Genomic DNA, 14,631 nt, shown 5'->3' on the forward strand with positions numbered 1-14,631 from the left:
AGTTCGATGCTTCAAAGCGGTACAAAAGCGCCTCTAGTGAACGCGGTGTTGCCTTAGAAACGAGCTGTTTCTAAGGCTCAGGCGTGCGTCGCTTGCTCAGGCGCACATTTCGTTGTCGCGCCGAACGCTGCGTTGCTCGATGCTCACCGCGTCCGATGCGGGGCGCGTAGTCGCTGCGCCGTAGCCCATTGTCTTACACCCCTTGGCGGGTCGACGGGAACGCTGTCGCGTTCCACTCTTGAAGGCGAAGCTTAAGCGTCCTCCAATTTTTTTCACTGGTCGATTCGGAGCAGGATTTCTTGCTCCGTGGCAACGAATCCGAATTTCACTGGTCGATCTGGAACGGGTTCGCGCTTTCCGTTGGTCGTTTCGGATCAACTCGCTCCGCTCCGGATCGCTCTCACTTGGACCGCCATAAAGTCCCTTGATAATTTGAAAGTACCACCACTCTTTGAAACTCTGCCACCGCCGCGCGACTTCCTTGCCTCCTTCTCGCCCCTTGCGCGTCCCCCCCCCCGCAGCAACCAGTTTTGTCCCCGTTTTTCTGCACGACGATTGGTCTCCCTGTCGTTGACGTTGAAAACGCGCGGATCTTGCGTTTTGCTTGTGTTTTTCTTTTTCGTTCGCGCCATTTTTCTCCTCAGCTCGGGTGGCTCGGCGTAGCGAGCGTTGTACGCTGTTTCCTGCTGCTCTCTGCGCTAGCGCTATGCTGTGCTGTTGCGAATATACTGCAGCAAGAAGCCTGAAGATGGTTATGCCGTTTTTATGATACCACAAGGAAAGCGTGACGGCTTGCGCAGGAAGCAGTGGCCGAAAGAACTTTGTTCTGACAAAGAACAGCGTTGTTTGCGAGCTGAGGCATCTTTCTTATTACTCGTAGCAAAGCATCCTGTAGGATGGATGGATGGATACAACGTTCTTGTACGTCCGGCAAAGTTTAACGCGACCCGGGCTCAGGTCTCCCACGGGGGAACGTCAAGGCCCTGCCTCAACGCCGCCTCACGGGCTTGCTGGACTGCCCACATCTGAATTCCGAGGTCTGAGCTGCGCAGAGCGGCGGCCCACCTCGACGACAGGGTATCCGGAATAACTGCCATCCCTCCTATAACTACATTGCACTCCCACAGCATGTGTTTGAGTGTTGCTGGTCCTTCCTCACACAATTTGCACGTGTCGTCCTGATGCTTATCTGGGAAGATACGTTTCGTAATGCTGCATTTTTTTTTCATTCTTCCGGCCTGCTCACCAATGTTTTTGTTGCGGCAATTTGTACGTTGCATAAAAATGCGGTTGTCCTCAGTATGCTTAATATTCTGCGGCGGCTCCATTACCTCGCACATCACCAACTGTTATTCAGTCGGAAACGCAGCACTATAGATTCTGCTTTCCGCTGTGAATAATTATGTCTAAAGATACAGCCTCCCGGTCGCACTTTTCGCGATTGTTAGGATCCGCCGCCTGTTTTACTGAAAATTGAAATAGCGGCTTGTAGAGGAGCTATTATTCCTAGCTTACGTCGATCTGTGCGTCAGCCAGATACAATAAATGCAAGCCCTGAAAAAATTTGTGGCAAGTATACCCATGCTATTGAAGGTGATGAGCGCTAGCTAGTCCACATTGTTTTTGTTTTTTTAGTTTTAGGGCGAAAGCTTTTATATCTCTATGCTTCAAGGTGACGTTGTGAACAGAAAATATCACGTGACGTAAGAAAGGCCAGAGGCGACCCATAGCATGTCCACTCCTGTATAAGAGAATGATTAGCCGAATTAACTAATGATCCATTATTGATTTAATTAAGGTGGATTAGAGTGTATTAAGGAGGATTAAAGTGCATTAATAAGGATTAAGGTGGATGAAGGATTGCGGTGAATTAGGGTTGATGGAGTATTCATACCGATTAGGGTATGCGCGAACAAGGATTAGAGAGGACAAGGTGGGTGCAGGAGGATTAAGGTCGATTAGGGTAGATTAAGGAAAACTAGGGTTCATAGAGGAGGATTAAGACCGATTAGGGTAGATTAAGGTGGATTAGGGTTGATGGAGGTGGACTAGGGTGTATTAAGCAGCATTGAGGTGCATGAAGGAGCACTAATGTGGATTAGGATTGATGAAGGAGTATTAAGACCGATTAGGGTGCATTATGGAGGATTAATAAGGTGCATGAAAAAGGATTAAGGCGGATTAAAGTTGATGAAGGAGGATTAAGGTTGTAAAGCCTACTGTAACAAACCGTAATCCAACTAACCCACCTTAATTGGCATTATTCCTCCTTAATGTGCTTTAATCCATCTTAATTCACCTTCATCCTCTTTCATCGACTTTGATCAAATGTAATCCTCCTTAATACACCTTAATCTTCCATTAACCTCCTTCATTCACCTTAATTCTCCGTAATGCACCCTAATCCACCTTCATCGTCATTAATGCACCCTGATCCCCCTTAATGCACTTTAATCCTCCTTAATCCGCCTTCATATACCTTAATCCACCTTTGACATTAATCTCCCCGAATCCTCCTTTATCCACCCTAATCATTCTCGATTTACTTTAATCCACCATAATCCTCTCTAATGCAGCTTTATCCAATTCATTCACTCTAATCCACCTTCATCGACTTTAATCCACCTTAATTATCCTTAATGCACCTTAATTCATCTTAATCTAATCACTAATCAATCATTACTTTGTTAATCAGTAATAATCTCTTACACACGGCTGCACATGCTCTGGTTCGCTTCCGGCCTTCCTTCGGTCACGTGATATTTTCTGTAGCTCACAACGCGACCTTGAAACAGATCTAAGGATTTTGCTTAATAAGCCACACAGAAAGGGATTTGCCGCAAGCAATACTAGATCAGACGCGCAAAGTAAAACATCTCATCATGTGGCAGAAAAATTGTCGCCTCAAAGCTCATTTTACATCAGTATAGCCCGTTCATACTTCTTTAGAAAATACCAACCTCCTAGCAGCCTATCTGTCAAACCGAACTCAATATGTTACTATAAATAATTATGACTCGGACCAACTCGAAGTTTATTCAGGGGTACCACAGGGGTCCGTATTGGGGCCATTATTATTTCTCATATACGTCAACGACATCGCTGATTGTGCAGAAAATGGAGTAAAATTGCGGCTCTTCGCCGATGACTTGGTAATTTATACAAGCGTACAAGGAATCGAGGATCAGCTTAGACTAAATACTATACTAAGCAATATAGGCCGCTGGTGTGACATGTGGGGAATGGAAATTAATCTTAAGAAAATACAGTATATGACCATAACTCATAGAAAGTCGATCTTTAGGTTCAATTATACATTAATGGGCAACGATTTAATACAAACTGACACAGTAAAATATTTAGGCATAACCTTTACAAGCGCGTTAAAATGGAATACCCATATCGATAATACATGCACGAAGGCCTTCCGAACACTCGGTTTCTTGCGAAGAAAATTAACTGCAGCACCATCCTATGTGAAACCAACAGCATATAAAACTTTAGTAAGACCAATTCTTGAGTATGGTAGCATAGTGTGGAACCCGCACCAGAAAGCACTCTCACAGAAATTAGAAAGTATCCAAAATAAAGCGTTGCGATTTATATACCATAAGTATTCTCGACACGAAAGCGTAAGTGCTCTTAGAAGCCAGGCAGCACTGCCTACCCTTGTTTGTCGGCGTCGTGTGGCTGTCATGAAATTTCTTTTTATGCTATGTAATGACAACATTAATATAGATAAGCGAGATTACGTGCAACCACCACACCGACACTCTAATAGAACCTGCCATAATAAACACATCAAGCAGTATCCGACACAGTGCGACACGTTTAGATATTCATATTTCCCATGGGCAATTGAAATCTGGAATTCGTTGCCACAGGAAATTATAGAATCAGATTCTGTGGATGGCTTTGTCGCAAAATTGGAGCCATATTTTGGCTGTTCATGAAAGTGTTTGAGTGCGTAGTTCAAAGGTAATGCATTGGTTGAGTGATTGGACACTAGTGCACGTGCGTTTGCATACTGCCTTATGATTTCAAATGTAAATATTGCAATCTGCTGAATAGTGGTGTTTTATAGATCCACGATAACTACAAGAATATTATACGACTAATATTGCAATTGTTTTTTTCCCTGATTCATGTGAAACAAGAAAAGTGTCTTGTGTTGAATACCAGTGCTGTTGTATGGCAGTTTTTTTTGCTTTATATATTTTGTTTTTTTTGTTTTTTCCTGTTTTTCCCATGCTCATGTGTATATATTACAATCCACTTCCTGTTTGGCCCTGTGCAAAGGCCTACAGTATTGTTAAATAAATAAATAAATAAATAAATAAATAAATAAATAAATAAATAAATAAATAAATAATAAACGTCGCCTTCAGTTTTATTGATGCTTTTATCAGCATGTCTCAAAATTTTCAACACCACTGGGGCGCGCAACTGGCCCAAAATAGACAGTTTTCGTTTAACTTACGCAACTTATAGCGTGCACTATTAGAAAAATTTGCACCCTTTGGGGCTTATCTTGTCCCACAACGATAATCGTCATCTGTCTTGCCCGCGTTTCCAGGAACGCCGAGGTGGAGCCGAGCAGAGCGGTTGGCTCTGCATGGAGCTCCGTGATTTTCTATCTTTTGACCAGTTTTTCCTATGATATGCTGAATTTCGTGTGGAATACGTGATTCGGGAACATCTATGGACTCTGCACATGCCAGTGTTGGCGGTGAGCCCTTCGTCTTTTCGTAAATACGGGCCAGGACGTGCCCGCCACACGTGTGCGGATTGCTAGCACGCCGACTACGGCGGCGGCGGTTGCTGCGCGGGAGACGCCGTGCGCGCTGCCGCAACAGATGGCGACGCCGGCTGCGTCTGGAGCTACGACGCCCACGGGGGCGACGAACGCTACGACGAGCACGCCTAAACCAAACTACATTGAAGCTTCAAGCTCGCACGAACCACTAAAAGTACGAGCGACGCTCTCGGACCTGGACCGGGAACAAATGGAGTACCAAGACACCGACGAAGGGGATAGTATCATCCTACAAGACACCAGGGGCGAAGCCAGGGGGGCTTATGGGGCTTCATCACCCCCCCCCCCTCCGAAATTTTTTCGTGCTATCCATGCGCCGCCAGCCAAAACAACCCCCGGCGCCGGAAATCGTGCTCGATTTTGTCTAGAACGTCCTTCTCACGCTCGATAAAAACATTGTAGCGCGGACATTGCGAAATCAGGCTGGATTTCGCGGCAACGACCATGCACCGGGAGTCACATATCGTAACGCAAGGACCTCCTTGCGAGCACAAAGTTCCAAAGGTGTGGCGGGCGGGCCCGTCGCGGCATCTCGCTGAGGCCGCGGAATCGGGTGCGCTTCGATTTCAATTCTGACACTTTATGGGTATAAAGTTCTAATAAACATTTGCTGCGAAAGGTGCATTGATATGTCCGAAGTCGTGCTTTAGATAGGGTGGCTAGAACTGGGAGGTGTGAAGACCGCGGCGCCGCCGCAATGCCTATAGGGAGGCCCCGCTACGCGTTCCTCCCACTTGGGTAAAATTTGGCGCTTCCGTCGGGGGCGCGGGTAGGGTGGCTAGCGCGGGGGCGTCGTGAGCTTGTCAGTCTCGTAGGCCATGGTGCAGTGCAAAGCAACTCCCGTGGTCGGTATAGTGCAGCTGTATTTTTCTCGCGTTTCCTAAATTTCGATCGCTTCACAACACAGCGAATCTAAGTGGCACAGAATGGGATGACGTGAAGGTCAGAGTGCGTGAGTGCTTCAGGTCTTGGGGCAAGCTTCGAGCGCACGAGGAGCGTGGGGAGATTAAAATCGTCTCCGACGCGATCCTCCTCCTCTCGAGGCCACTGTCCGGCGGGCCTGGTGTTGCTTCAGCTTTGTCCTCACTCCGAAAGGAACTTCGGATTCTCCTGCAGCGACGCTGGGACGGCTTGAGGGCCACAGCCTGAGCAGAGCTGTGGGAAATGGAAGCGTGGTGCAGCGGAAACGTCCTACGTAAGCATCTTTCAAGGAAGAACACAACTCTCTTTTCCCTAATGATGGTAGCATAGTCGACTCACTAGATGGAGTTCTTGCACTGGCGAGGCAGTTTTACATGACCTTGTGTGCCTCTCCAGTTGCCTCTCCAGCTGTCTTTCCGTTTGCTTCACCAGCTGAGCCGCCACAAGTGTGCGACTCAGCCATAGATGAGGACGAGCTATTTTCGGCCTTGGAGCCTATGAAGCGTAATCGCAGTCCAGGATCCGATGGTCTGACAGTCGAATTTTATGTTAAATTTTGGACACTGTTAGTGAAGCCGTTCACATCACTGGTGAAAAGGCTACTCGGTGAAGGGACTTTGTCAGCGTCTCAACGAGAGGGGCTAATCTCTCTCTTTTGTAAGGACGAGTCGAAGAGCTCTGATCTGAGAGCGTGGCGTCCAATCACGCTTCTGAACTGCGATTATAAGCTCATAGCAAAGTGCCCGTGTACGCGACTCACACCCCTGCTCAGCACTGTTTTGGGTCCATACCAGGCATGTAGTGTCCAGGGACGCTCTACTCAGCTTAACGGTTTAGCAGTGAGGGACCTTCTCCTGGAGGGAAATACCAGGAAACTTCCCGGTATTCTTTGCTCCTTCGATCAGGAGAACGCTTTCGACATCATTAGCCATAGGTACCTTTTCCATGTTCTGGAAGAGGCTGGTTTTAGTGTGGGTTTTCGGCAGATGGTCCAAGCTTTGTATTCTCGACCGACTTCTGCTGTTGTCATACGGGACCGCGTCCCGGGGGGGCTTATGTATCCCTCAGCATGTCTATACAACCTCATTCAGACACTCGACGACAGGTTCACTTGTGCATTTAGCACTACGCGACTGCACGCAAAAGTTGTCAAGAATTTCTTGCTTCTAGCAGCCAATGTGCCACAGATTGGCTGCAGGAGGCATTCCGTTGATCTAACAGGATCAGTGTCTAGGTTTTATTGTATAACACGTACGTATTCACTTTTTCCTCAGAAGCTTAAATCAGTGTGTCATCCAGAACAAAGCCAAGAAGGTTAAGCCCTGCGTTTTGTAAAAATGTGATGTTATGCAATAACTGTTATTTCCAATAAACACGTATTAAGTCACAAGCGCTTTCTACTTTCTAGAATTTCTTCACAACAATGCTGATATATTGCATGAACTTCTTCCATTTAAAGTAATGTTACAATCCCAAATATGTGACTTACGTGCGGGCGACACATTCAAGGTTATTCCAATGCGCTGGCCTTGCGCGGCAACTCCTATGAACTACATTTTCGGTAAGGCATACGCGCTAATCTCGGCAAGAGGTGGTCGCAAAAACTGTTGCTGTGTCGGCTGCATAGTCGGTGCTCGCTGTTTCCATGTGGAATGAGAGCAGCGAAACTTCATTAAATTCTCTCAGCATCTAAATGTAGAGAAAAAAGCCTGGTCAGATCTTAACGCATTCAAACGCAAAAACTAAGCGCTACCAAATTATTTTCCCGCCCGGAGGTATGCAGACGCCCCGAGAAACTACGGCGCCCTAAACGGCGCCCCGGCCGGCAGCGCCGTCACGTGGCAGGAACGCGTTTTGGGGCCAGCTTCCGGAGGCCGGTCTTCACACCTCCCCATTCTAGCCACCCTACTTTAGATTTTCAATTCTGGAACTTTATGGGCCTAATGTTGTTATAAACATCTTACGCCAAATGTGCATTGACTTTTCTAAAGTCTTAGATCGGAACATACAACGAGGCAAGCCAAATCAACACACTATCAGACAAGTTGACAAAACACGCAGCGAGAGAGAGAGAGAGAGAGTAAAACATCTTTATTAATAATATTTGAATGGCGAGAGCAGTGTGGGAGGAACCCTCAGTCCAGGGTCCCTAAGATGATTCCGGCGATGTTTCGAGCCCGTTGTATCACAGCTCGGAGGACCTCGGGAGGTCCGTCGCGGAGGGCATCGTCCCACAGCTCTTTGCTGCGTAGGGGGTAAAGGAGAGTTGGCAAGGGAGGAAAGAGGTTTGCAGTGCACTAGCTCAATCGTGACGTGGAAGATTGTGGGCGAGCTGCCACAGCCAGGGCAACGATCTGCATAACAGTGTGGGTAGAATTTATTGAGAGAGACAAGATTGGGAAAAGTTGCGGTTTGTAAGTGGCGTAATGCCACTGCTTCCTCCCGCGAGAAGGACGGCGGTGGTGCGGCGTAGGTGCGACGAATGCGTGTATAATGACGGAGTATGTCTTTGTAACGGAGCAAGGGATCCACCCACTCTGAACTAGTCGCCTCACCACGCCGAGTCGCCCGGAGGGAAATTTCTCGGGCAACCGCATGTGCGCGTTCGTTACCCGGCAGCGAGGTTTGACCAGGGGTCCAGAGTAAGTGGATGCGGGGAGGTGTGGTTGGTGTATTTTGCGGGATCTGTTTGAGAATTTGGTGCGCCGCTCTCGGGATGCCATGTCCTGATAGGAAGGCCCGGCATGCCTGTTGCGAGTCCGTCAATATATACACTTCCTCAGGAACACGGATGGCGTATCGAATTGCAAGAGCAACACCGAGAATTTCTCCGTAAGCGGCATTTGTTCCGCGCATTGCAGCAGAGTCTCTCAGGGATTCGGCGCCACCCAAAACTACCGAGGTATAGCCCTCTTGAGTGCGTGATGTGTCCGTGTATAAAGTATGTGTTTCCGGAATGTTTGCAAGCATGCGGCCAACGTATCGTACACGGGCTTTGCGCCGCCCTTTGTCATGCTCGGGGTGCATATTACGTGGCAATGGATGAATACTTAGTGCTTGGCGTATCGCTGACGACAAGATCGTTGGACAGGTTTCAGACTCAAGGGGTGGGACAGAGTATCCTAGCCGTGTGAGAAGATGGCGGCCAGTAGGAGTGAGTAGGAGGCGCTGGCGATGGCTGACCCAATGTGCCTCTAGCAGCTCGCCTAGTGTGTTATGTGTCCCCAAGTTAAGGGGACGGTGTGTGGATGTATAGTTCGGGAGGCCATGGGCCAGCTTCGTCGCTTTGCGAATCAATGCGTCTATGCGAAGTTGTTGCGCTTGGGTCAACCGCTGAAATGGGAGATGGTATGTAAGGCGGCTGATCACGCATTCCTCCACCAAGCGCAGCAGGTCCTCTTCTCGAAGGCCCGAGCGCCTGTTGGAAACCCTCCAGATCATGGCCAGAATTTGCTCAATCTGTCTGGATAGAAGGGAAACAGTGTAGTTTTACCTGCCATCCGCTTGGACGTGTAGGCCGAGGATACGAGCACGATTAACCTGCGGTATCGGTGTGCCATCCACGTGCACAGTGATAGGGGGAGTAGAGGAACGGCTACGGAGGCGAACGATTATGAGCTCCGACTTTTCCGGAGCACATCTTAAGCCGCATTTTCTCGCGCACTCGGAAACTGTATCGACCGCTTGCTGCAGTCGGTCCTGTATGGCTCCGTCGGAACCCCGTGTCGACCAGATAGTAATGTTGTCCGCATAAATAGCGTGGGCGACATCAGTGATCTGGTCGAGTAGCCGGGGGAGCCCTGCGAGCGCGATATTGAATAGAGTAAGAGAAAGAACTGAGCCCTGGGGTGTCCCACGTCCTACAAGGCGAATCGTACCGGATCGATGCGGTCCCATTTTTACGGTGGCTGTGCGATCTCATAGAAATGCGCGGATATAGTTGTACATACGAATTCCACAGTGTGAATGTGCAACATTGCGAAGGATGAGGTCATGTTCAACATTATCGAATGCCCCTTTTAGGTCTAAGGCGATGAGTGCTCCCGTTTGGGCGGACGGCGGAAGTCCTATGATTTCCTCCCGCAATTGTAAAAGCACATCTTTGGAAGACAGATGAGCCCGATATCCGAACTGAGAGTTAGAAAAGAATGATTTTTCTTCGAAGGGCTGCAGACGCCGCAAGAGTACACGCTCCATGAGCTTACCAATGCAGGATGTTAGGGAGATGGGTCGTAAGTTTTCAACCTTAACAGGCTTGCCCGGTTTGGGGATCAGTGTGATGTCGGCGTGTCGCCATGCTTGGGGAAGCATGCCCTTGCGCCAGCAATCATTGAAGATATGGGTGAGGTGGTTAATATCCGCGTCACTGAGCTTACGAAGGGTGGCGAATCGGATGTGGTCGGCTCCCGGTGCCGTGTTGCGGCGTAGGTCTTGTAGGACCACCCGCACCTCGTCAGATGTGATGTCTGCATCGAGCAATTCGTTCGCCTCGCCTACATAAGGATAGTCGGGGTACTGCGGCGGCGGGCCTGTGGGTATGAAATGCTTCTCTAGCTCTCTGAGGAGTGTCGAGACATCGTCCCTGTACTCGTGCATTAGGATGTGCAGCTGTTGAAATGTTTTTCCCTTTGTTGTGGTGGGATCTGTGAGTGAGCGAAGAATCGACCACGTTTTTGTTGTGCTCAATGTGCCTGACAGGCGATCGCAAAATCTTCGCCAGTTATTCCTCGTAAGGATCTCTGCATACTCCTGGGATTCCCGTGTAATTTGATCTATACGTTTCCTAAGTTTGCGGTTGAGGCGTTGTCGTTTCCATCGTCGTGTCAACCCTCTGCGGGCGTTCCAAAGATGAAGTAAATGCGGGTCTAATGTCTGGTGTCTCGGTTGTGGTGCACAGTGTGCTCGTGGTGGCCTCTAGATCTTGTGCGAGAGAGGCAAGCCAGCGTTCGTACCCTTGGCGCTCAAGTGGGTCCTGGCGACGTTCCCTAAATTTCGCCCAATCCGTTATACGCACATTTCGCTCGGGCCTGCGCGCACCCCGTAATGACAAAGTGGTCGCCACAATGCAGTGGTCACTACCAAGGTGCTCCTCTAAAGGCCCGTGCACAACAACTGGGCCAGTATTGCGCACGAAGGTAAGGTCAGGGCAGGTGTCACGAGATACGCTGTTGCCCATCCGAGTGGGGTGCTCTGGGTCGGTAAGGATTGTGTATCTCATGTTACAGATGGCATTTCATAAGCGGGTCCCTTTAGCCTGCGATTTAACGTAACCCCATGCAGTATGCGGAGCGTTAAAGTCGCCGGCCATAACACAAACCCGTCCAAACCTACCAAATTCTGTTAGTAGGTGCTGAAAACAGTGCGTTCGCGAACGGGGGGAACTGTATGCATTGAGTATAAACAGACTCTCGCTGTGTTTACCTTGCGTAATTATTTCCAGTATTTGGTGAGGAATGTCAATGTTAGTGGTATGCATGCGACATGTAACATTTTTCGAAACTAAGGCTCCCACAAGAGGAGAGACAGCCGAGAGCGTGCTGTAGCCGGATAAAGAAGGGGTGCAATTGACTTCCTGTAAGAGGATGACATCGGGAGGGTTCGTGGATATGCCGATATACTGCTGTAGGGAGCCTCGTTTTCGGCGGAATCCCCTACAAGTCCACTGCCACACCACTAGTTGCTCCGCGTTACGCGGCGCCATCATCATCGCGAGAGGAAGCAAGCGGTCGTGCATAGGGATGCGGACGCCGGGTGCCCACATTTGAAGGTTGCGGCCGAGAGCCTTGGTCGGAAAGCGCGTTTTCGTTGTTACCGCTAAGCTCAGGAACTTGCATGCGTGCGAAAGTGCACTCTATACATGATTTCATTTGCTCCGTAATCCTTATTTGAAGGGCCTCCATTTGGCGTTCTATCCTGTCAAGAGCCGCCTGCATACTAGTGCTCACGTCTGCCACCAGCGCGTCCATTTGTTTTGCAGGCGCTCACAGCGCGCCTCCATATCACGACGTAGGCGGGCTATTTCTATTAGAGGATCGGGATTTGGTAACGAATTGGTAATAGGGGAAGGGGTAGGGAGAGCTTTACGGGGCGGAGCGAGCTGTGGGAGACCATCCGCCCGACCTACCTCCCGAGGCGGCTCCATTGCTGTTTTCTTCTCCGGGGTCCGCTGCATCCCTGAAGGGATCAGGGTCACCTTGGCTGGGGCGTTGGTCTGAAGGGTCTTCTTGTAGGGTTGTTGGGAAGATGGGGAAGGAGGGTGCTTCACTGGGAGGCGCACCGATGCCTCGCGGGATCGGGACCGAGACTTGAACTTGCGACGGGATCTCGAACGGGTCTCCGACCGGACTTTTCTGGTCGCCTTCGTTGGGGCGCGCGACGTTCGGGTCTCCGCCGTATCTGTGGTAGTGGTCGGGTCTCTGGAGGGTTGGAGTTCACGCTGCTCTTTCTCGAGAGCTTTCCGCACCCAAACTTTGATCAGTGTCTGCCTAGCACGCCGCGGGCAGTTTGGATCCGCTGTAGGGTGGGTCCAGGATCTACAGTGTGGGGTGCACGGATGTGACGGGGTTGGGTTGTCAGTCCCGCACGTCGCGCAAATGACCACATGCGGCGTAGGACAGTAATCAGCCCAATGGCCGAGCTTGTGGATACGATGAGACGAAGCGTTGTGGTGGTTCATTTGTGCCGTCACGTCGCATAAACAAATATCAACATTTTTTTTCACCTAGGCCAAAGCATCCATGTCAAGACACTAAAGCCAGCCAGTGTAACTAAGTTCTTATTTATTTTTTCTACTTTGACTTTTATTCGTGAGGACACATGAGCCTCTTAATTTTTTTTTCTCGCTACCCTACCCGCGGGCTGCCAGAGCCAGCCAGAGCGCATGCATTTTTTTTTTATGTTGCCCCGAAACCACCGCGCTGCGTTCTTCGGTGCGCGTGTGGTTTTCTCTGGCCGAGTGAATTTTCGCCTGGCAGAGTTTTGGACGCCTTCTGGCTAGCAGACGAGAAAAAGAAACAATGGTCGCTCACCGCCATCACTGTGAAGACTTGACGGATTACACCGTGTTCTCTTGAGCGCAACCTCTCCGGAAAGTCTTGTCTCGCCGGTGCGAAATACCGAGAACTATGCGTATGGTTCTCGGTGGACCAAGCATCTCACGTTTTCTTCGATATTCATTCGGTAGCCACATTAGGTGCCCAAAGTAGGCATTGGATTGTGGCCAACATACTCTCCTTTGCGTTTTTTTTTTTTTCATTTCACGGCCCCCGCCCCACAAAAGGAAAAAGAAAGATACATTTTTGCGGCGCAGCGAATTGTCGCATGGTGACAGTTTGTTACTTCTTTTGCGGAAAGTAATCGGCCACGGCACGCTTCGGTTGCCGGATACTATTATTAAGTTATTGTGATAGCAATTATATGAAGACTCCATGGAGGCGCATTCCTGCTGTCGCCGTCGCCCTCATGTTTCGTATGAAGTCTCAGGGCAATAACGTCGTGACCGCGCGCCGCATGCTGTATGTGCGAGTGACAGAGTAGGGGGGGTGGAATGGGTGAGCCGGCGATGGTGGCTCAGTCTTGCGTGCACAAAGGAGAAAAGCATGGATGGAGTGGATGTTTATTTGCCTTGTTTTACGCATTATATACAGTGACTTTTTCTTAGATACGTATATTGAAATATCTTGTTGCGAGGTTTTGTGAACCTTCTTTCCAGTCACACTTTCTTGTCCTTTATCAAGCATTTGTATATTCCATTGTATCTTCGCATTTCTAATGAACGGGGGCGAGTTAAATGAAAGTGAGCCTACGCACCCTGCGCAATGGCTTGGTTCATTATCTGCGAGGCATGCGCGTAGCACACAGGCATCTTTCATTTACAAAAGTGACACGCAGATGTCAGGGTAAATCTTCTTTAATGCTCTCATACACTGGATTGAACATGGTTGCGTGATGTAATAGCACTTCAGAAGTTAAGCAGCGGGGTGCCGTGAATGTTTTGACAGCTGAAGGTGTTTCCTAAAAGGAAATTATTCGCCGTATGGCTGCCGTGTACGTTGAACATTGCATTTCATTGGCCATTGTGAAGCATTGGAGCAAACGGTTGAAAAAGGACGTGAAAGTTGCAAAGACGATCGAAGACCGGGCCAAAGCTATTGTGCAATCACCCCCAACACAAGTGCAAAAATTGATGAGCTGATGAGACAAGAACGGAGGATAAACATCGATGAACTGGCAGAGCGTGTGAACATCAGTCGCGGTTTGGTTCACAGCATAATTCGTGAACATCTCGGTCATCGGCTCTTGTGTGCGCAATGGATGCCCAAGATTTTGAACCACCGCCAGAAGAAGGTTCTGCGCTGCCTTGACTCATCTGATCCGGTATCACAATGAGGGTGACGCCTTCTTGTCTGCAATTGTGATCGGGGACGAACCATGGTGCCACTACTACAAGCCTGAAACACGACGGCAAAGCTTACAGTGGAAACATTCGAATTCACCGCCCCCAAAGAGAGCAAAGGCCGTCATTTTCGCCGGAACGGTGTTGTTTACTACTTTTTTTGGATCGTCAGGGGCCATTACTGTTAGAATTTTCTAAAGCCGGAGAGACTATCAATCGTTTCCGATATTGTAAAACGCCAGATCGTTTGCGTGTCGCAATCAAGAACGAACGACGTGGAAAATTGACGAATGGGGCCATCTCGTTCCACGACCTGGCTATGGTGTTGGGCTGCTGAGCACGAGGTCGTGGAATCGAATCCCGGCCACGGCGGCCGCATTTCGATGAGGGCGAAATGCGAAAACACCCGTTTACTTAGATTTAGGTGCACGTTAAAGAACCCAGGCAGTCGAATTTTCCGGAGTCCTCCACTACGGCGTGCCTCATAATCAGAAAGTGG

Source organism: Dermacentor variabilis, unplaced genomic scaffold, assembly GCF_050947875.1.
Source record: "Dermacentor variabilis isolate Ectoservices unplaced genomic scaffold, ASM5094787v1 scaffold_20, whole genome shotgun sequence".
NCBI lineage: Eukaryota > Metazoa > Arthropoda > Arachnida > Ixodida > Ixodidae > Dermacentor > Dermacentor variabilis.